This window comes from Chlorocebus sabaeus, chromosome 12 (assembly GCF_047675955.1).
Source record: "Chlorocebus sabaeus isolate Y175 chromosome 12, mChlSab1.0.hap1, whole genome shotgun sequence".
NCBI lineage: Eukaryota > Metazoa > Chordata > Mammalia > Primates > Cercopithecidae > Chlorocebus > Chlorocebus sabaeus.
In genome coordinates this window covers 48,499,384-48,520,615 of record NC_132915.1, presented here as the reverse complement: position 1 = coordinate 48,520,615, position 21,232 = coordinate 48,499,384, and the positions used below count along the sequence as shown (strand labels likewise).

Here is a 21,232-nt window from a genome sequence, read left to right as displayed (position 1 = left end):
TTTACACATCTCAACACAAATGGGGAAGCCGTTTTCTTCATTTTAACATAGCAACAGGTAGAGACAGGACAACTACCACTATATGGTGGCAGGGGACATCAACCAACTGATCCAGAGCCGAGACAGGCCAGAAACTAGAGCAGAAAAAATCCTATGTTTCAGATGGGAGGAAAAGAAGGCTGTTTTTTTTAAAAAAAAATATGTGATACAATTTTGTAAGACACATTAAATAGAAGCAGCTACCTATGGCTGAGATGCCAGTGGTTTTACTGGTGCGTTATGATAAAGAGTTTCAATAACATTGAGTGCCTATCGGCCAAACATTCCAGAGAGGTGCCAGAATAAAAAGAAGTAACATTGTGTTAGGCACTGTAACTGTTTTGTTTTTCTGAGACAGAGTCTCGCTCTGTTGCCCAGGTTGGAGTGCAGTGGCGCGATCTTGGGGTCAGGAGTTCGAGACCAGTCTGGCCAACATGGTGAAACCCCATCTTGACTAAAAATACAAAAAAATTAGCCAGGTGTGTAGGCACGCGCCTGTAGTCCCAGCTACTTAGGAGGCTGAGGCAAGAGAATCGCTTGAACCCGGGAGGGAGAGGTTGCAGTGAGCCAAGATCACGCCACTGCACTCCAGCTTGGGGGACAGAGAAGACTCCGTCTCAAAAAAAAAAAAAAAAAAAAGGGCCGAGACCAGTGGCTCACACCTGTTACCCCAGCACTTTGGGAGGCTGAGACAGGCGGATCACCTGAGGTCAGCAGTTCGAGACCAGCCTGGCCAACATGGTAAAACCCCATCTCTACTTAAAAAAAAAAAAAAAAAAATACAAAAATTAACTGGGCGTGCTGGTGTGCACCTGTAATCCCAGCTACTCAGGAGGCTGAGACAGGAGAATGGCTTGAACCCGGGAGGTGGAGGTTGCAGTGAGCCGAGATCACACCATTACACTCCAGCCTGGACGACAAGAGCGTAACTCCATCTCAAAAAAACAAAACAAAACAAAAAAGTTTAAAACTTGAATTGCTTTAATATCTCAGTTTATTGCAACCTCCACCTCCCAGGTTCAAGCAATTCTCTGCCTCAGCCTCCTGAGTAGCTGGGATTACAAGCGCCCACCACCATACCTGGCTAATTTTTTGTATTTTTAGTAGAGATGGGCTTTCACCATCTTGGCCAGGCCGATCTTCAACTCCTGACCTCGTGATCCATCCGCCTCAGCGTCCCGAAGTGCTTGGATTACAAGCATGAGCCACTGTGCCCGGACCAGATATTTTCATTAAGGGCAACTCTTTGGATTTGGGCACTGTATTGCTTTATACATGAATAAAAATTTGATAATAATAATTATAATAGCTGCCAGGAGGTTTGATAACTGCATTATAGCTGTTGATTCAGTTAAGACTCACAAGAACCCTATGAGATAGGTATTATTTTCTCTATAGATAAGGAATTTGGAATTCAAAGAGTAAGTAACTTGCTCAAGTCCACAGCAACCTTCAGCCTAAATGTGATCCCAGGTGTATCTGACTCTAGAGCCCTGACACATTATCGATATTGCTCTTCTAAGTCACATTCTTATATGAACTGACTAAACACTGGCAGAAGAAACTGCCGGGGAGCCAGGGGTGGTTGCTAATGCCTATAATCCCAGCACTTTGGGAGGCTGAGGCAGATAGATCACTTGAGGCCAGGAGTTCTGTCTCACAGAGTTCCGTCTCAAAAATAAAATTTTTTAAAAAGCAGGGATTCTAGCAGCTGACCTCTAGTGCCCTCATCTACCCCAAAGTCAGTACACCTAGAATTGTTACCCCTTACTTGAATTAGAAATATTATTAGTTGTAATTTATATTTAAAAATGAACAAGGCTAGGTGCAGTGGCTCACACCTGTTATCCCAGCACTTGGGGAGGCCAAGGCTGGAGGATCACCTGGGCTTAGGAGTTGGAGACCAGCCCAGGCAACATAGTGAGACATTGTCTCTACAGAAATATTTATTTATTTATTTATTTATAGATGGAGTTTCACTCTTATTGCCCAGGCTGGAGTGCAGTGGTGCAACCTCTGCTTCCCGGGTTCAAGCGATTCTCCTGCCTCAGCCTCCCGAGTAGCTGGGATTACAGACACCCGCCACCATGCCCGGCTAATTTTTTGTATTTTTAGTAGAGATGGAGTTTCACCATGTTAGCCAGACTGGTCTCGTACTCCCCACCTCAAGTGATCCACCCACCTCAGCCTCCCAAAGTGCTGGGATTGCAGGCATGAGCCACCGCACCTGGCCAAAGAATTTAAAAATTAGAGCTGGGCATGGTGGCACACAGCTATAGTCCCAACTACTTGGATGGCTGAATGGGGAGGATTGCTTGAGCCCAGGAGGTTGAGGCTGCAGTGAGCCATAATTGCACCACCACACTTAAACTTGGGTAACACATGTACTCTGAGTTCCGGGAAAACCCACACATCTACTTAACTTTGGGACTTTAATGTTCCTGTTAATGCCACCTAAATCAACCCTTTGGCCATGACCTATGTTGGCCAATCAAAACTCAGCAACCAGGCCGGGCATAGTGACTCACGCCTGTAATCCCAGTACTTTGGGAGGCTGAGGTAGACAGATTGTTTGAGCTCAGGAGTTCCAGACAAATCTGTGCACCGTGGTGAAACCCTGTCTCTACCCCAAAAAAATACAAAAATTAGCTGGACATAATGATGTCTGCCTGCAGTCCCAGCTATTTGGGAGGCTGAGGCAAGAGGATGGCTTGAGCCTGGGAGGTGGAGGTTGTGGTAAGCCGAGATTGTGCCACTGCACTCCAGCCTGGGCAACCTGTTCTAAAAAATTATACACCCACACACATATATATGTGCGTATATATGCCCACACATATACGTACATATACACACAAATATATGTGTATACACACACACACACACACATATGCACCAGAAGATCGCTTTTTAAATTTGTGTGAATATTAATATGCATACACATATGTGTAGAAAAAACACCACAAAGACTGATGAGGTCTGCAATTTGCTTTACTGTATATTCAGCGTACATGTATTACAGTTATATAGTGAAAGCTATAAAATGTTTAAATGAAGACTAGGTTTTAGAATAAGTTAAAAAATAAGATAGTCTATCAGAAGTAGATTCTGAAGGAAACAAAAGCAAACAAAGAACAGCTGGATTTCTATTGGTAAGGGAGGTTGCTCTTTTTAAAAGAAAAATAGCAAATGATTCCCTGTGGATCTGGAACTTACTCTGTCAAACTAAGGATGTGTTTTTGTGACTATCATCTCTTTATTCTAATGCCAAGTGGAAAGAGAACAAAGCAATGAGAGGAAACTGATAAAAACCTTTAGCTGTTCAAGGTGGGGAATTAGGAAAACTAAACCTAAATAAACTCTTGAAGTAACTTTGTGTAGCAAGAAAATAGTCTGAACTTGATTATGATGAAGAAAATCCTTACAGAGTTCATGCTACCAGAAGAATTTTGAGACTACATTGGCATGAAGTGTGGGGACTATCAAGAATTTTATGATCGGGTGCGGTGGCTCTTGCCTGTAATCCCAGAAGTTTGGGAGGCTGACTCTGGCAGATCACTAGGTCAGGAGATCGAGACCATCCTGGCTAACACGGTGAAACCCCGTCTCTACTAAAAATACAAAAATTTAGCCAGGAGTGGTGGCACGTGTCTGTAGTCCCAGCTACTCGGGAGGCTGAGGCAGGAAAATCACTTGAACCCAGGAGGCAGAGGTTGCAGTGAGACAAGATCACGTCACTGCACTCCAGCCTGGGCGACAGACCAAGACTCTGTCTCAAAAAAAAAAAAAAAGGAAAAAAGAATTATATTCAGAGTCAATTAGAAAGAAGTCAGGTGCAGTGGCTCAAGCTTGTAATCCCAGCACCTTGAGAGGCTGAGGCAAGAGGATTATTTGAGCTCAGGAGCTCAAGACCAGCCTTGGCAGCATCAGAAGATCCCATCTCTACCAAAAAAAAAAAAAAAAATTAGCCAGGCATGGTGGCATGTGCCTATGCTCCTAGCTACTCAGGATGCTGAGGTAGGAGGATTGCTTAAGCCTGGGAGGTTGAGGCTTCAGTGAGCTGTAATCGCACCACTGCGCTCCAACCTGGGCAAGCGACCAAGACCCTGTCTCAAAAAAGCCTTCCTATTCAGTTTGTGCAGATAACTAAGATATGATATATTTTGAAATATGGAAAACGTTTTTGAGACCAATTCTTGCTCTGTAACCCAGGCTGGGGTGCAGTGGCATGATCTCGGCCCACTGCAACCTCCACCTTCCGGGTTTGAGCAATTCTCCTGCCTCAGCCTCCTAAGCAACTGGGATTACAGGTGTGCGCCATCACACCCAGCTAATTTTTGTATTTTTAGTAGAGACAGGTTTCACCATGTTAGCCAGGCTGTTCTCAAACTCCTGACCTCAAGTGATCCACCCACCTCGGCCTCCCAAAGTGCTGAGATTACAGGCATGAGCCACCACACCCGACCGGAAAACGTGTTTTTAGCCTGTGTGTTTCCAGTAAAATCTTACCTGATCTAAGTGTCATCTAAACATGATGTTTAGCAATAACCCGGTATGTATTTTCATATCAGAAAGAAGAGGAAGGTAAAATTGTCTTCATCTACCTCTTGTGTAACCATTCCTACTCCTGTCTGGACCACATAGCCCTAGTCAACACATAGCCCTACTCAACGCCAAATACAGTTTTTAGCATGAAACCGAAAGGAATAAATAATCACCAGAATGCTGAACTTGAACATTAAAGCTATAATAGGAACATCAAGCTAGTAAAACTATGATTAGTGGGTAAGTGGCTTTTGCAAGGCTGGGCTATTAGTGTTATATTTTTGGCAATAGTTTTTTGTAGCATACACATAATTCCTTGTTTGATACAAGTGATGACTTCTTCCAAGTGAGTGCACAATCATTTCTACCTACAAATATTATAACTAAAAATTAATTATCAGGAACGCCTTCTCAATATAGCAATTTAAAATGTGAGGTGTACTAATTTGTTTGCTTAATGTTGTTTATTAAATACCTATACTGGCTGATTTAATCCATAACATACTATATAGTCAGGTATCAGGGTTGGCTGCCAGATATGAACCTTTGGCCAAATGAGGGATGAAGTTACTTCGTCTCTCATCCAGCTTTGCCAGACCAACTCACATCGATGACTGTCTACATTTTTAACCCTCTTTAGAAAAATATACAGAAGCTTTACTATTTGAAACCAGTCTTCCTGTACTTCCTTTGTATTCTGAATCTTACTATTTGTCTTTTCCGTCCTGACAATGTGATTTGTGAACTTAGCTTTGGATTCTGATTTTAGTTTATTTGGTTCTACATATTTTGGATCCTATCTTTGGCATGTTTTTTAAAATTTTTGTTCCATCCTGGGCTTGTATCTAATTCAAATTCCTGAACTTGACACCCCCAAACTCCACCCATAAACCTTTTAAACAGATGTTATTTCTTAAGCCCTAGAGACTAAAACTACAGGGGAAATATTACCTCAGCTAGAAAAGCATCCTTCTTAGTCTTTTGATATGATCTCTTCTTAGGTGAAGGGTCCTCACACAAAAACATAAATTTGTTAATCCAAAAGACATTATGCAAGAGTTATATGTTTGTACAGGCTTTTCCCCCAACGAGGCAAGAAGAACCTGCTCGGCTAGTTGTCATTGCTGAACTAAGAAAAGACATTCCTGTGATGCACACTTGAAATCTGCCTTTCATTGAATGCTCATCTCCTCATTTGCTCCTCAGATACAGACAATTGCCTGCCCAGTTTTGTCTGGTTCACCACTAGTTTAGTAGGGGACACTAAGATTTTCCTGTATCCTAGTTCTGCTCTGGTGTCTCACTGTTCACCTTTCCTGATTGTGTCACCACCCATTAGTCCAGTTACATGTTCGTCTGCGAACATATGAATGCATGAGACACCAGGCATATGCTTACTTAACATGAAGTTGCCTAAATGCTCTTATAAAACCTTATTGTGAGTGTATGAATTTAATGCCAACTTGTTTGAATTATAATGTCAATTTTTTTTTTTTTTTTTTTTTTTTTTGAGACAGAGTTTCATTCTTGTTGCCCCGGCTAGAGTGCAATGGTGTGATCACAGCTCACTGCAACCTCCACCTCCCAGGTTCAAGCAATTCTTCTACCTCAGCCTCCCAAGTAGCTGATATTACAAGCACGCGCCACCACCTCCGGCTAATTTTTTGTATTTTTAGTAGAGACAGGGTTTCACCATGTTGGCCAGGCTGGTCTCAAACTCCTGACCTCAGGTGATCCACCCACCTCAGCCTCCCAAAGTGCTGGGATTGCAGGCATGAGCCACCGCACCCACCTAATGTCAAATTATTAGCACTGATATCCTGGGCCCAGAACTGTTTGAGTTACTTAATCTCTGACTATTTGGGAGTAGCAATATAATGCTGTCTTTCTGGAAATGCAAATACTTCGCTACAATTGGAGAAGATTTTAACCCCAGATAGATTTCCCACCAGTTTGCAACAGTGCCTGAAATTCCACAAGAAGTATTCATGTCTTTTTGTCTTGAAAGGAACTCAAGCTAGCTATTAAAATGTATTCGTGTGTGTGTGTGTGTGTGTGTGTTTTAAAAGATTAACAACAATTTTCTGGAGATAGTGGGATTACTAATGGTTATTTTTATATTCTTCATACTTTTCCCTATTTTAAAATTTTTCTACAGGGAAGATATATACTTCTATTATCAGAAAAAAAATGCTATAGCAGTTTTTATGAGGCCAGGTGTGGTGGCTCACACCTGTAATCCCAACACTTTGGGAGGCTGATTGCTTAAGGCCAGGAGTTTGATACAAGCCTGGGCAACATAGCACAACTCTGTCTCTACAAAATAAAAATTTAAAAAAATTATACCCTCAAAATGAGAAAAATCTAAAGCCATTATCAGATAGCAGCTTATTGAATGTATATTTCTCAAACCTTTTATGTTAACACTAGATAGCTAGAACCCAGACCTTTTCAGAAATAGGCATAAGATCCCAAAAGGAAGTAAATCCTCATATCGATAATGTCTTGTTCTTAAGCAGAGTGTGTATTCTGTTTAATAACACATTCTTTTGTATGTATCAATATTACACTAAAATTGTTCTTTTTTTTAATCCTGAAAGGGCCAAAGATAAACTTCCTATTTCCCCAGTATTTGTCCAAGCCTCCCATGGCAGGACTCACATACAGGGCCTTTTTTATAGCTAATGCTGCTATAAGTAGCATTTCTAAAAGTGTTTCAGAAACTATGCCAGGTGCAGTGGCTCACACTTGTAATCCCAGCTCTTTGGAGGTTGAGGCAAGAGTGTTGCTTGAGCCCAGGAGTTTGAGGCCACAGTGAGCGATGATCATGCCACTGCGCTCCAGCCTAGGTGACAGAGCAAGACCCTTTCTGTAAAAATAAAAAGTATTGGCCGGGCGCAGTGGCTCAAGCCTGTAATCCCAGCACTTTGGGAGGCCAAGGCGGGCAGGTCACGAGGTCAGGAGATCAAGATCACCCTGGCTAACACGGTGAAACCCTGTCTCTACTCAAAAATACGAAAAACTAGCCGGGCGAGGTGATGGGCTGCTATACTCCCAGCTACTCGGGAGGCTGAGGCAGGAGAATGGCATAAACCTGGGAGGCAGAGCTTGCAGTGAGCTGAGATCTGGCCACTGCATTCCAGCCTGGGCGACAGAGCGAGACTCCGTCTCAAAAAGAAATAAATAAATAAAAATAAAAAGTATTCCAGAAACTAGAACAGATAAGACAGACCAATATTAGGCTCAAGTTTTCCTCATATTTTGGTAAGGTTTAAACTATTGAACTAGGCTGGGCACAGTGGCTAATGCCTGTAATCCTAGCACTTTGCAAGACTAAGGCAGGAGGATTGCTTGAGCCCAGGAGTTCAAGGCCAGCCTGGGCAGCATAGTGAGAATCTGTCTCTAAAAAAAAAAAACCATGCCTGGCCAACATGGTGAAACCATGTCTCTACTGAAATACAAAAATTAGCCGGATTTTTTGGTGCATGCCTGTAATCCCAGCTACTTGGGAGGTTAAGGCAGAAGAATCACTTGAACCTGGGAGGCAGAGGTTAGAGTGAGCCGAGATTGCCCCATTGCACTCCAGCCTGGGTGACAGAGTGAAACTTCTTTTCTGAAACTTCTCAAAAAAAATAAAAATTAAAAAATAAACTATTGGAAGGGCGCGATGGCTCACGCCTGTAATCCCAGCACTTTGGGAGGCCGAGGCGGGTGGATCACGAAGTCAGGAGATCGAGACCATTCTGGCTAACACGGTGAAACCCCATCTCTACTAAAAATGCAAAACATTAGTCGGGCGTGGCAGCGGGCGCCTGTAGTCCCAGCTACTTGGGAGGCTGAGGCAGGAGAATGGCGTGAACCCGTGAGGTGGAGCTTGCAGTGAGCCGAGATCGCGCCACTGTACTCCAGCCTGGGCAACTGAGCGAGACTCCATCTCAAAATAAATAAATAAATAAATAAAAATAAACTATTAAAATTCAATTTAAAATGATTAAGTTATGATGATAAACATTATATGACATCAACTCACACAAGATTCATGGTCCTTTTCAATGTCAGGTAAATTCATCCTTGATTTCATGAAAATCCAGGGATTAGAGTAGTTTCATCTAAGTGCAGCTAATGTCTATTCCATTTTCAGGTATGTACATGAAGAACATACCTGAAAATGATATGTTCATGGAGAATCAACTTGCCTTTCATTCACTTCAACTTGTTTTTCATTCAAATATTCAGATGTTTCATTTCAGACATTTCCTGAGCCATATGTTAGTGCTGGGGATGTTGTGTTGAACAAAGCAGGCATGGTTCCTGCCCTCATGGAGTTTACAGTCTAGTGTGTTCCTAGCATACCACCATGCCAATAATGTGCAGTTGTTTTTCTTTTTTTCCAGAAGGGTCTCACTCTGTTGCCTAGGCTAAAGTACAGTGGTGCAATCATAGCTCACTGCAGCCTCCAACTCCTCGCTCAAGCAATCCTCTTACCTCAGCCTCCCAAGTAGCTGGTACTACAGGCCTGTGCCACCATAATCAGCTAATTTTTTTAAAGATGTTTTTTGTAGAAACAGGACCTCACTTTGTTTTCTGGGGTGGTCTTTTTTTATTATTATTGTTTTGTTTTTTTTTTTTGAGATGGAATCTTGCTCTGTCACCAGGCTGGAGTGCAAGTGGCATGATCCCAGCTCACTGCAATCTCCACCTCCTGGGTTCAAGTGATTCCCCTGCCTCAGCCTCCCAAGTAGCTGGGATTAAAGGCACATGCCACCACGCCAGGCTGATTTTTTTTTTTTTTGGTATTTTAGTAGAGACGAGGTTTTACCATGTTGGCCAGGATGGCCTCGATCGCCTGACCTCGTGATCCACCTGCCTTGGCCTCCCAAAGTACTGGGATTACAGGCATGAGCCACCACGCCCAGCTTCTGGGCTGGTCTTGAACTCAGGGCCTGAAGTGATCCTTTTACCTCACCTCCCAAAGTGTTGGGATTACAGATATGAGCAACCATGCCTGGACTTTTTTTTTTTTTTTTTTTTTAAGATATAGATAGGGCCAGAGCTGGGCCCAGTGGCTCACTTCTATAATCCCAGCTATTTGGGAAGCCCAGGAGGGTGGATGGCTTGAGCTCAGGAATTCAATACCAGCCTAGGCAACATGGCAAAACCCCATCTCTACTAAAAATACAAAAATTAGCCAGGGATGGTGGCCTGCACCTGTAGTCCCAGCTACTCAGGAGGCTGAGGTGGGAGGATCAATTGAGCCTAGGAGGCGGAGGTTGCAGTGAGCCAAGATCACCCCACTGCACTCCAGCCTGGGTGCAGAGCCAGACTCTGTCTCAGGAAAAAAAAAAAAAAAAAAGATACAAGGAGGCGGGGCACAGTGGCTCACTCCTGTAATCTCAGCACTTTGGGAGGCCAAGGTGGGCCGATCACTTGAGTTTGGGAGTTTAAGACCAGCCTTCAAGACCAGCCTGGGCAACATGGTAAAACCCTGTATCTACTAAAAAATAAATAGTATTAATAAAAATTTAAAAGATATAATTAACAGCTAGGTGCAGTGGCACAGGCATGTAATTCCAGCACTTTGGGAGGCCATGAAGGAGAATCTCTTGAAGCCAGGATTTTGAGACCAGCCTGAACAACATGGTGAGACTCCATCTCTACCAAAAAAATATGGAAATTAGGCAGGCATGGTGGCATGGCACGTGTGGTGCCAGCTACTCTGGAGACTGAAGTGGAAGGATTGCTTGAGCCCTGGAGATGGAGATTGCAGTAAGTGGAGATTGCACCACTGTACTGCACTGTTGTCTGAGCAACAGAGGGAGACCCTGTTTAAAAAAAGAAAAAATACTGGAACTCATAGATACAATGGATTGGGTGCTCAGGGTTTTCCCTAATCACTAGGTAAAACCAGCATGGTTGATGTCTTTGTGAAGGTACTTTTCCAGCTACACCCAAGCTTTAATGCACAGGCAATCACCAGGAATCTTGTTAAAATGCAGACTGTGATCAGTAGGTGTGGGTTGGATCTGAGCTTTTGCGTTTCTTTTTTTCTTTCTTTTTTTGAGAAGGAGCCTCACTCTGTCACCGAGACTGGAGTGCAGTGGCATGATCTTGGCTCACTGCAACCTCCGTCTCCTGGGTTCAAGCCTCAATTCTCCTGCCTCAGCCTCCTGAGTAGCTGGGATTACAGGTGCACGCCACCACGCTCAGCTAATGTTTTTTGTATTTTGCCATGTTGACCAGGCTGGTCTCGAACTTCTAATATCAGGTGATCCACCCACTTTGGCCTCCCAAGTGCTGCGATTACAGGCATTAGCCACCAAGCCTGGCCAGATTTTGCATTTCTAATAAACTCACAGATGCTGCCTATGCTGATGGTCTACTGACCCCATTTTGAGTGTAAGGAGTTAGACTGTGTCATCAGGAGAAATCAGCTGCAGCTCCTTCAGGTGTTTCTGTGTGAGGGCTGTCCTGTCCTTCATATAGTATATAGCTTCTCCCCACCTTGGCCAGCATCATCTCTGTTCCACCCCCCACCCCCCAGCTCTTTAACAGGTTTTACACACACACACACACACACACACACACACACGTACGTATTTTGTTTGTTGTTTTTGAGACAGAGTCTTGTTCTGTAGTCAGGCTGGAATGCAGTGGCGTGATCACGGCTCACTGCAGTCTCAACTTCCCAGGATCAAACCATCCTCCCACCTCAGTCTCCCGAGGAGGTGGGACTAGAGGTGCATGCCACTATGCCTAGCTAATTTTTGTTTTGTTTTGTTTTCGAGAAGGAGCTTCGCTCTTTTTGCCCAGGCTGGAGTACAGTGGTGCCATCTCGGCTCACCACAACCTCCACCTCCTGGGTTCAAGCGATTCTCCCTGCCTCAGCCTCCCAAGTAGCTGGGATTAAAGGCACACACCTGGCTAATTTTTTGTATTTTTAGTAGAGATGGGGTTTCACCATGTTGGCCAGGCTGGTCTCGAACTCCTGACCTCAGGTGATCCTACCCGCCTCGGCCTCCCAAAGTGCTGGGATTACAGGCCTGAGCCACCATGCCCAGCCATGCCTGGCTAATTTTTAAATTGTTTGGACAGACAGATGCAGGGGAGTAGGTCTCCCTTGTTACCTAGGCTGGTCTCGAGCTCCTGGCTTCACGCAGTCCTCTCGCCATGGCTCCCAAAATGCTGGGATTACAGGCGGGAGCCACCGTGCCCCGCCTTCAACGGGTTTCTTGTTCTGAGGTCTGAGAGTGTTTGCCAGACCCACAGCTGCCTGACCCAGGGCCTGTTTCCTATCTCAGGAGAGGCCTTTTGTGCTACTTCTCCTTGAGATGCTACTCCCTCCCATCCCCCAGGAAGTGATATACGGCCTCTCCTCCCTTTTGCAGGGACACTTGGCAACCAGACCCTTTGTGTATTTATGGCCCATTAACAAATTTATCTAAGAGATAAGAAAGATCACTGAAAACCAGCTGCCCTTTGTTCAGATCATTTCACTTTGAAATAAGCCTTACCCCTCTCTATTTTTAGTCTACTGTTTATTTTGTAGGTTTGGGTAAGGTGATTATAGCCCAAGGCTTGTTTTGATCTTTGTTCCTTAAGCTCTGGGGTGATTGGTAAACATTTTGGAAGCCAGTGGCTACTAGCTTTTATTTTAGCTTTTTCAGGGTCATAGAATTGTATACTTCCACCTTAGGAAAGGGCTTTCAAGGAGTTGTAGGTTAGCCCCCCTTCATCTGACAAATAGGAAACAGGAGTTTTCTGTCAGGAACCCCTGGAGTTTCTGTACCTTACCAAACACTACACAATTCAGGGCCGACTGGGCTGCTAGAGTCCCTCAGACCTTTTAAACTGTGCTCCAAGGAGCTGCTTAGACCTGCCTGCCCTGATATGTTTGTGTTTGGAGGAGTGGAGATAAATGCGTACCTCAAGCAAAGCAGCACCATTCATAACACTTTCATCCATTTCACATCCATTTCATAAAATCTAAGATTTTAGAACTTGGATTTTATTTGAACAATGAGCTTTATATATTAAAAGAATTAACCATTTTATTTCATCATGATGCCTGCAAATTAGTCTTTATTAAATATCTACAGTTTAAGAGAGTCACATTTTTCTATTCTCATTTTTCATGCAAGTTTGAGCCAGAGCTAAAATTCTGTATCTGTGGAAAAGCTAAAGAAAGGAAGTCTGACACTTAGAACATTTAAATACAATATTTAAATACCCATTTTATCTTAGGCAGGAACTCATGCTATAAAAGTTATGTCTTACATTTAGAAAGATAGAACATGCATCATCTCATCTAGTCACTGTTAGCATTTTTATGATACTTTTCCAACTCTTACATTGAAAGTTATACACATTGATTTTCACCCAAACCTTGGTAAATTAAAAACCCTTGTTGAGATACAATTTACTTAACACATAATTCTCCAATTTAAGCTGTACAATTCAATGTCTTTTAGCCTATTCACAGACTAGTGCAACTATCTCCGCTATCTAAATCCAGAGCATTGTCATCATTCCAAAAAGAAACCCTATTGGCTGGGCATGGTGGCTCACGCCTGTAATCCCAGCACTTTGGGAGGCCGAGGCGGGCGGATCATGAGGTCAGGAGATTGAGACCATACTGGCTAACACAGTGAAATCCCGTCTCTACTAAAAATACAAAAATTGGCCGGACATGGTGGAGCGCATCTGTAGTCCCAGCTACTCGGGAGGCTGGTGTAGGAGAATCGCTTGAACCCGGGAGGCAGAGGTTGCAGTGAGCCAAGATCACGCCGCTGCACTCCAGTCTGGGTGACAGAGCGAGACTGCATCTCCAAAAAAAAAAAAAAGAAAAAGAAAGAAAGAAAGAAAGAAAAGATGCTTCAAGATTAAACTGATTATCTTCCCAGCCACTGGCTGCCAGAAACTCATTGGAGTGGATGATGAACGCAAACTTCGTACTTTTTGTGAGAAGCATATGGCCACAGAAGTTGCTGCTGATGCTCTGGGTGAAGAATGGAAGGGTTATGTGGTCTGAACCAGTGGTGGGAACGACAAATTTCCCCATGAAGCAGGGTGTCTTAACCCATGGCCGTGTCTGCCTGCTACTGAGTAAGGGGCATTCCTGTTACAGACCAAGGAGAGTGGGACAAAGAAAGAGAAAATCAGTTTGTGGTTGTATTGTGGATGCCAATCTGAGCATTCTCAACTTGGTTATTGTGAAAAAAAAAAGGAGAGAAGGATATTCCTGGACTGACGGACTGACTGATACTATGGTGCCTCATCGCCTGGGGCCCAAAAGAGCTAGCAGAATTCGCAAACTTTTTCTTTTTTTCTTTTTTTTTTTTTTTGAGATGGAGTCTCAGTCTGTCACCCAGGCTGGCGTGCAATGGTGTGATCTCGGCTCACTGCAACCTCCGCCTCCAGGGTTCAAGCGATTCTGCTGCCTCAGCTTCCCAAGTAGCTGGGATTACAGGTGCCCACCACCACGCTCAGCTAATTTTTTGTAGTTTTAGTAGAGATGGTGTTTCACTATGTTGGCCAGGCTGGTCTCGAACTCCTGACCTTATGATTCACCCACCTCTGCCTTCAAAAGTGCTAGGATTACAGGTGTGAGCCACTGCGCCTGGCCAAACTTTTCAGTCTGTCTAAAGAAGATGATGTCCGCCAGTATATTGTAAGAAAGCGCTTAAACAAAGAAGGTAAGAAACCTAGCACCTAGAAACAAAACACCCAAGATTCAGTGTGTTGTTACTCCACGTGTCTTGCAGCACAGATGGCAGTGTATTGCTCTGAAGAAGCAGCTTACTAAGAAAAATAAAGAAGAGGCTGCAGAATATGCTAAACTCCTGGCCAAGAGAAATTAAGGAGGCTAAGGAGAAGTGCCAGGAACAATTTGCGAAGAGACGCAGACTTTCCTCTCTGCGAGCTTCTGCTTCTAAGTGAGTAACAAATAAGTAAGATCAGACTTGCAAAAAAAAAAAAAAAGAAAGAAAAAGAAAAGAAACCCTGTCACTCCCGTTGCCCTCTTCTCAGCTCCTGGCAATCACTAGGCTACTTCTTATATCTATAGATTGCCTATACTGGATATTTTATTTAAATGAAATCATACAGTATGTGGCCTTTTGTGTCTGGCTTGTTTCACATAGCATAATGTTTTCGAGTTTCATCCATGTTGTAGCATGTATCAGTACTCATTCTTTTTTATGCCTGGATAATAACCCATTGTATGGCTATACCACGTTTTGTTTATTCATTCATTAGTTGATGGAAATTTGAGTTTTTTCCACTTTTTGGCCATTATAAATGATACTGCTGTGATCAATGGTGTATAAGAATTTGGCCAGGCAGGGTGGCTCAAGCCTGTAATAGCAGCACTTTGGGAGGCCGAGGCGGACGATCACTTGAGCTCAGGAGTTGGAGACCAGCCTGGCCAACGTGGTGAAACCCCATCTCTACTAAAAATATGAAAACTAGCTGGGCAAGGTGGCAGGTGCCTGTAATCCTAGCTACTTGGGAGGCTTGCAGTTAGCCGAGATCACACCATTGCACTCCAGCCTAGGCAACAGAGCAAGACTCTGTCTCGAAAAAAGAATTTGAGTACTTGTTTTTAATTCTTTTGGATATATACCTAGGAGTAGAATTTCTGGGTCGTATGTTAATTCTGTGTTTAACTTTTGAAGGAACCACCAAATAGTTTTCCATAGAGGCTGTAGCGTCCTACATTTCTTCTAGCAATGTACAAGAGTTCCAATTTTTCCATATCCTCACCATTTATATATCTAGACTATAAAAAGAACATCCTTGTTAGATATATGATTTGCATATATTTTCTCCCATTCTGTGATTTGGCTTTTCATTTTCTTGATGATGTCCTTGGAAGCAAAAAGTTTTATATTTCAGTGATGTTCAATGTGTAGAATAAAATTTATAGGAGGCCATTGGTTTGGAGTCTTGCTCTGTCGCCCAGGCTGGAGTGCAGTAGTGTGATCTTGGCTCACTGCCAGCTCTGCCTCCCAGGTTCATGCCATTCTCCTGCCTCAGCCTCCTGAGTAGCTGGGACTACAGGCGCCCACCACCATGCCCAGCTAATTTTTTGTATTTTTAGTAGAGACAGGGTTTCACTGCGTCAGCCAGGATTGTCTCGATCTCCTGACCTTGTGATCCGCCCACCTTGGCCTCCCAAAGTGCTGGGATTACAGGTATGAGCCACCGCACCCGGCCAATTTTGAGGGTTTTTTAAAGATAGGGTCTTGCTCAATTGCCCAGGCTTCAGTGCAATAGCACAATCATGGCAGTTGGCTCACTGCAACTTCCAAAACTCTTAGGCTCAAGCAATCCTCCTGTCTCAGCCTTCTGAATAGCTAGGACTACAAATGCTTGCCACCACACATGGCTAATTTTTAAATTTCTTTAAAAGACATGTCTTTTTTTGTATGTGTGGGTGTGAAAGGGTCTTGCTCTGTTGCCCAGGCTGGAGTCCAGTGGCACGATCAGCTTGCTGGACTCAAGTGATCCTTTCATCTTAGCCTCCTGAGTAGCTGAAACTACAGACACACACCATCATGCCCAGGTAATTTTTTTTAATTTTTAGTAGGGACGAAGTCTCACTATATTGTCCTGGGCTCAAGCGGTCCTCCCACCTCAGCCTCTGAAAGTGCTAGGATTACAGGACAAAGCCACTGTGCCTAGCCTGGAGTTAATTTTTGTATATGAAGTAAGCTAGGGTCCCAACTTCATTTTTTTTTTCCACCTGACATCCATTTGTTTCAGCATTATTTGTTGAAAAGGTAGTTTATTTGGGTCAAATTTGAGGACTGCAACCTGGAACCTTTGATTAAGTTGCCCTGAATATATGCTCTGATCAGCAGCAGTTACAAGTGAATTTTTAAAGAAAAAAAGAAGAGATAGTTCCTAAGTTGTTTACCAAGAATTTACCATAAAATAACATTAACTATTAATTGGCTATACATTGACTTTTCTTTTTAATTTTATGTTGTTTTATTTTATTTTGTAGAGACAGGGTTTTACCATGTTACCTAGGCTGGTCTTGAACTCCAGAACTCAGGGGATCCACCCGCCTTGGCCTCCCAAAGTGCTGAGATTACAGGCATGAGACACCACACCTGGCTTGTTTTAGCTTTTGGTTTTGTTTAAGATAGGGTCTCACTGTTGCTTAGGCTGGACCATACTGGTGCAAGCACAAATCACTGCAGCCTCCACCTCCCAGGCTCAAGCAATCCTCCCACCTCAGTCCTGTAAGTATCTGGGTGTGCACCACCACACCTAGTTAATTGTTTTTTAAATTTTTTGTAGAGATGGGTTCTCTCTATGTTGCCCAGGCTGGTCTGGAACTCCTGGGCTCAACCAGTCCTCCTGCCTCTGCTTCTCAAAGTGTTGAGATTATAGCACCGTGCCTGGCCCCAAATCCCTTTAAACAGTTGTCCCCTGGACATGTCTGTGGGTGGGCAGGGGAGCTTGACATACTCATGTCTCTCTGGCCTCAATAAATTTTGCATCTCAACATCCCAGACTGCTCTAAGCTATTTTTCTTTACACAGAAATCAGAATGTAGGCTGGGCATGGTGGCTCATCCCTGTAATCCCAGCACTTTGGTAAGCCTGCCTAGGTGGGAGGATAGCTTGAGCCCAGGAATTTGAGATCAGTCCTGATCTCAAATAGCAAGACCACATATATATAAAATTTTAAAAAATTAGTTGGGGCCTGGTATGGTGACTTACACCTATAATCCTAGCACTTTGGGAGGCCGAGGCAGGTGGATTATCTGAGGTCAGGAGTTCGAGACCAGCCTGGCCAATATGGCAAAACCCTGTCTCTACTAAAAATACAAAAATTAGCTGGGCATGGTTGTGAGCACCTGTAATCCCAGCTACTCAGGAGGCTGAGGTAGGAGAATCACTTGAACCCAGGGAGCAGAGGTTACAGTGAGCTGAGATTATACCACTTCACTTCAGCCTGGGCCAAAGAGTGAAACTGTCTCAAAAAAACAAACAACAAAAAAAAATTAGTTGGGTATAGTGGTGTGTACCTGTAGTCCCAGTTACTTGGGAGGCGAGGTAGGAGGATGGCCTGAGCCTGGGATGTCAAGGCTTCGATGAGCACTGATCTCATCACTGCACTCCAGTCTGGGTGACAGAACAAGACCCTGTCTCAAAAAAAAAAAAAAAAAAAAAGAAAAGAAAAGAAAAGAAAAGCCAGACATTGTGGCAACAGTCTGTGATCCCAACTACTTAGGAGGCAGAGGTGGGAGGATCACTTGAGCCCAGTAGACTGAGGCTGCAGTAAACTGTGATTGCACCATTGCCTTCCAGCCTGAGGGACAGAGCGAGACCCTGGCGAAGAAGTCAGAATGTATGTGTCCTTCAATTTTATTCTTCCTCTTCCTGATTGTATTGGCTATTCTCAGTCCTTTGAATTTCCAAACTCTTTTCAGAATCAGCTTGTTGATTTCTGCGAAGAAGACAGCTGGGGTTTCGAGAGGAGTGGTGTTAAATGTGTAGATCAGTTTGGGGAGTACTGCCATCTTATCAATATTAAGTCTTACAATCCATGAACATAGGATGTCTTTCCATTGATTTAGATCTTTTAAAATTTATTTCAGCAACGTTTGTAGTTTTCAGAGTACACGTTATACAATTCTTTTGTTAAATGTATTTCTATGTACTTGATTGATTGATTGATTGATTGATTGATTGATTTGAGACAGAGTCTTGCTTTCACCCAGGTTGGAGTGCAGTGGTGTGATCTCAGCTCACTGCGACCTCCACTCCCGGGGTTCAAGCAATTCTCCTGCCTCAGCCTCCCAAGTAGCTGGGACTACAGGCGCATGCTACCACACCCTGCTAATTTTTATATTTTTACTAGAGAAGAGGTTTCACCATGTTGGCCAGACTGGTCTCAAACTCCTGACCTCAGGTGATATGCCCACCTCAGCCTTCCAAAGTGCTGGGATTATAGGCATGAGCCACCATGGGCAACTGTATTTTTGTTTTTAATTTATTTTTTTGAGATAGGGTCTCACTCTGTCACCCAACCTGGACTTCAATGGTGCAATTATAGTTCACTGCAGCCTCAACTTCCCGGACTCAAACCCTCTTCCCACCTCAGCTTCCCGAGTAGCTAAACTACACAGCTGCATGCCACGACACCCAGCAAAATTTTTTTTTTTTTTGAGATGGAGTCTGGCTCGTTGTCCAGGCTGGAATACAGTGGCTCGATTTTGGCTCACTGAAACCTCCACCTCCCGGGTTCAAGTGATTCTCCTGCCTCAGCCTCCTGAGTAGCTGGGATTACAGGCGCCTGCCACCATGCCTGGCTAATTTTTGTATTTTTAGTAGAGATGGGTTTTCACCATGTTGGCCAGGCTGGTCTTGAACTCCTGATCTCAGGTGATCCACCTGCCTCAGCCTCCCAAAGTGCTGGGATTACAGGTGTGAACCACTGCACCGGGCCTCACCCAGCAATTTTTTTTTTTTTTTTTTGAGACGGAATCTCACTCTGTTGCCTAAGCTGGAGTGCAATGGCATGATCTTGGCTCACTGCAATCTCTGCCTCCTGGGTTCAAGTGTTTCTCCTGCCTCAGCCTCCAAAGTAGCTGGGATTACAGGCACCTGCCACCATGCCTAGCTAATTTTTGTATTTTTAGTAGAGACGGTGTTTTGCCACATTGGCCAGGCTGGTCTCAAACTCTTGACCTCAGGTGATCTGCCCTACTCGGCCTCCCAAAGTGCTGGGATTACAGACGTGAGCCACCCCTCCCAGCCCACCCAGCAAATGTTTAAAAATAATTTTTGTGGAGTTGGGGCTCTCACTGTATTAACTAGATTGGTCTCGAACTCCAGATTGGCTCCAGATTGGCCTCAAGTGATCCTCCCAACTCAGCCTCCAAAGTGTCAGGATTACAAGTGAGAGCCACCATGTCTGGCCTGTATTTTTTTTTAATGCTGTCATAAATGAAATTGCTTTCTTAATTTCATTTTGGGATTGTTCCCTACTGGTGTAAAGAACTGATTTTTTTTTTTTTTTTTTTTTTTTTTTGGTAAAGTTGATGTACCCTGCAACCTTGGTGAAGTCATTTTTAAATTCTAATAGTTTTTTTTAGTAAATTCCTTAAAATGTTCTTTCTTTCTTTCTTTTTTTTTTTTTTTTTTTTTTTTTGAGATGGAGTCTCGGTCTGTCGCCCAGGCTGGAGTGCAGTGGCATGATCTCAGCTCACTGCAACTTCTGCCTCCTGGGTTCAAGCAATTGTCCTGCCTCAGCCTCCTGAAAATTTTTTGTATACAAGATCATACACCGTGCAAGTAGAGATTGTGTTACTTCTTTTTTTTTTTTTTTTTTGAGACGGAGTCTCGCTCTGTCGCCCAGGCTGGAGTGCAGTGACCGGATCTCAGCTCACTGCAAGCTCCGCCTCCCGGGTTCACGCCATTCTCCTGCCTCAGCCTCCTGAGTAGCTGGGACTACAGGCGCCCGCCACCTCGCCCGGCTAGTTTTTTTGTATTTTTTTTTTAGTAGAGACGGGGTTTCACCAGGTTAGCAAGGATGGTTTCGATCTCCTGACCTCGTGATCCGCCCGTCTCGGCCTCCCAAAGTGCTGGGATTACAGGCTTGAGCCACCGCGCCCGGCCTTGTGTTACTTCTTATTTTCCAATCTGGAGACCTTGTATTTATTTATTTTCTTGCGTAATAGCCCTCACTGGAACCTCCAGTGCAATGTTGAATGGCAGTGGCAAAGTGGACCTGCTTGTCTGATTTCTGATGTTAGAGGAAAAGCATTCAGTCTTTCACCATTAAGTGTGATGTTAGTGATGGGGTTTTAGCTATGTCTACAATGCCAGTGCATATTCTAGTATAGAAGTTCCAGCTGAGGGTAGAAATAGAGAACAAAGGTCAGAAGAAAAAGTTGGGCTACATTTGGGAATCCTCAGTATTCAGATGAGAGTTGAAGTTACGGAAACTTAAGATTGTCCAGGGCAGATTGCACAGGATGAGAAGAGGATTGGGGATTGATATGGTTTGGCTTTGTGTCTCCACCCAAATCTCATTTTGAATTGTAATTCCCATGTATTGTGGGAGGGACCTGGTGGGCCGTGATTGGATCATGGGGGTGGTTTCCCTATGCTGTTCTCATAATAGTGAGGGAGTTCTCATGAGATCTGATGGTTTAAAAGTGGCAGTTTTCCCTGCGCTCACTCTCTCCTGCCATCTTGTGAGGAAGGTGCTTGCTTCCCCTTCTCTTTCCACCATGATTTTAAGTTTCATAAGGCCTCCCCAGCCATGCATAACTGTGAGTCAACTAAACCTCTTTCCTTCATAAATTACCTAGTCTCAGGCAGTTCTTTATAGTGTATGAGAATGAACTAAAACAGAGAATTGGTACTAACAGAGTGAGGTACTGCTATAAAGATAACCTGAAAATGTGGAAGTGACTTTGGAACTGGGTAATAAGCAGAGATTGGAACAGCTTGGAGGGCTCAGAAGAAGACAGGAAGATGTGGGAAAGTTTGGAGCTTACTAGAAACTTGTTGAATGGTTTTGACCAACATGCTCATAGTGATATGGACAATGAAGTCCAGGCTAAGGTGGTCTCAGATGGAAATGAGGAACTTTTTGGAAACTGGAGCAAAGGTCACTCTTGCTATGC

The 21,232-nt window shown here is 43.8% G+C and overlaps 1 protein-coding gene across 3 annotated transcripts in view; it reads left to right on the top strand.

The window, feature by feature from the left end:
* Positions 1–21,232, top strand: part of PLIN2 (perilipin 2) — a 115,685-nt gene that overhangs the window by 12,149 nt on the left and 82,304 nt on the right. For all 3 annotated transcript variants that reach the window (XM_073021649.1, XM_073021648.1, XM_073021647.1), the window contains exon 3: positions 14,343–14,513. The gene's annotated coding sequence lies outside the window, so the exon portion shown is untranslated. The remainder of the gene's footprint in view (positions 1–14,342; positions 14,514–21,232) is intronic.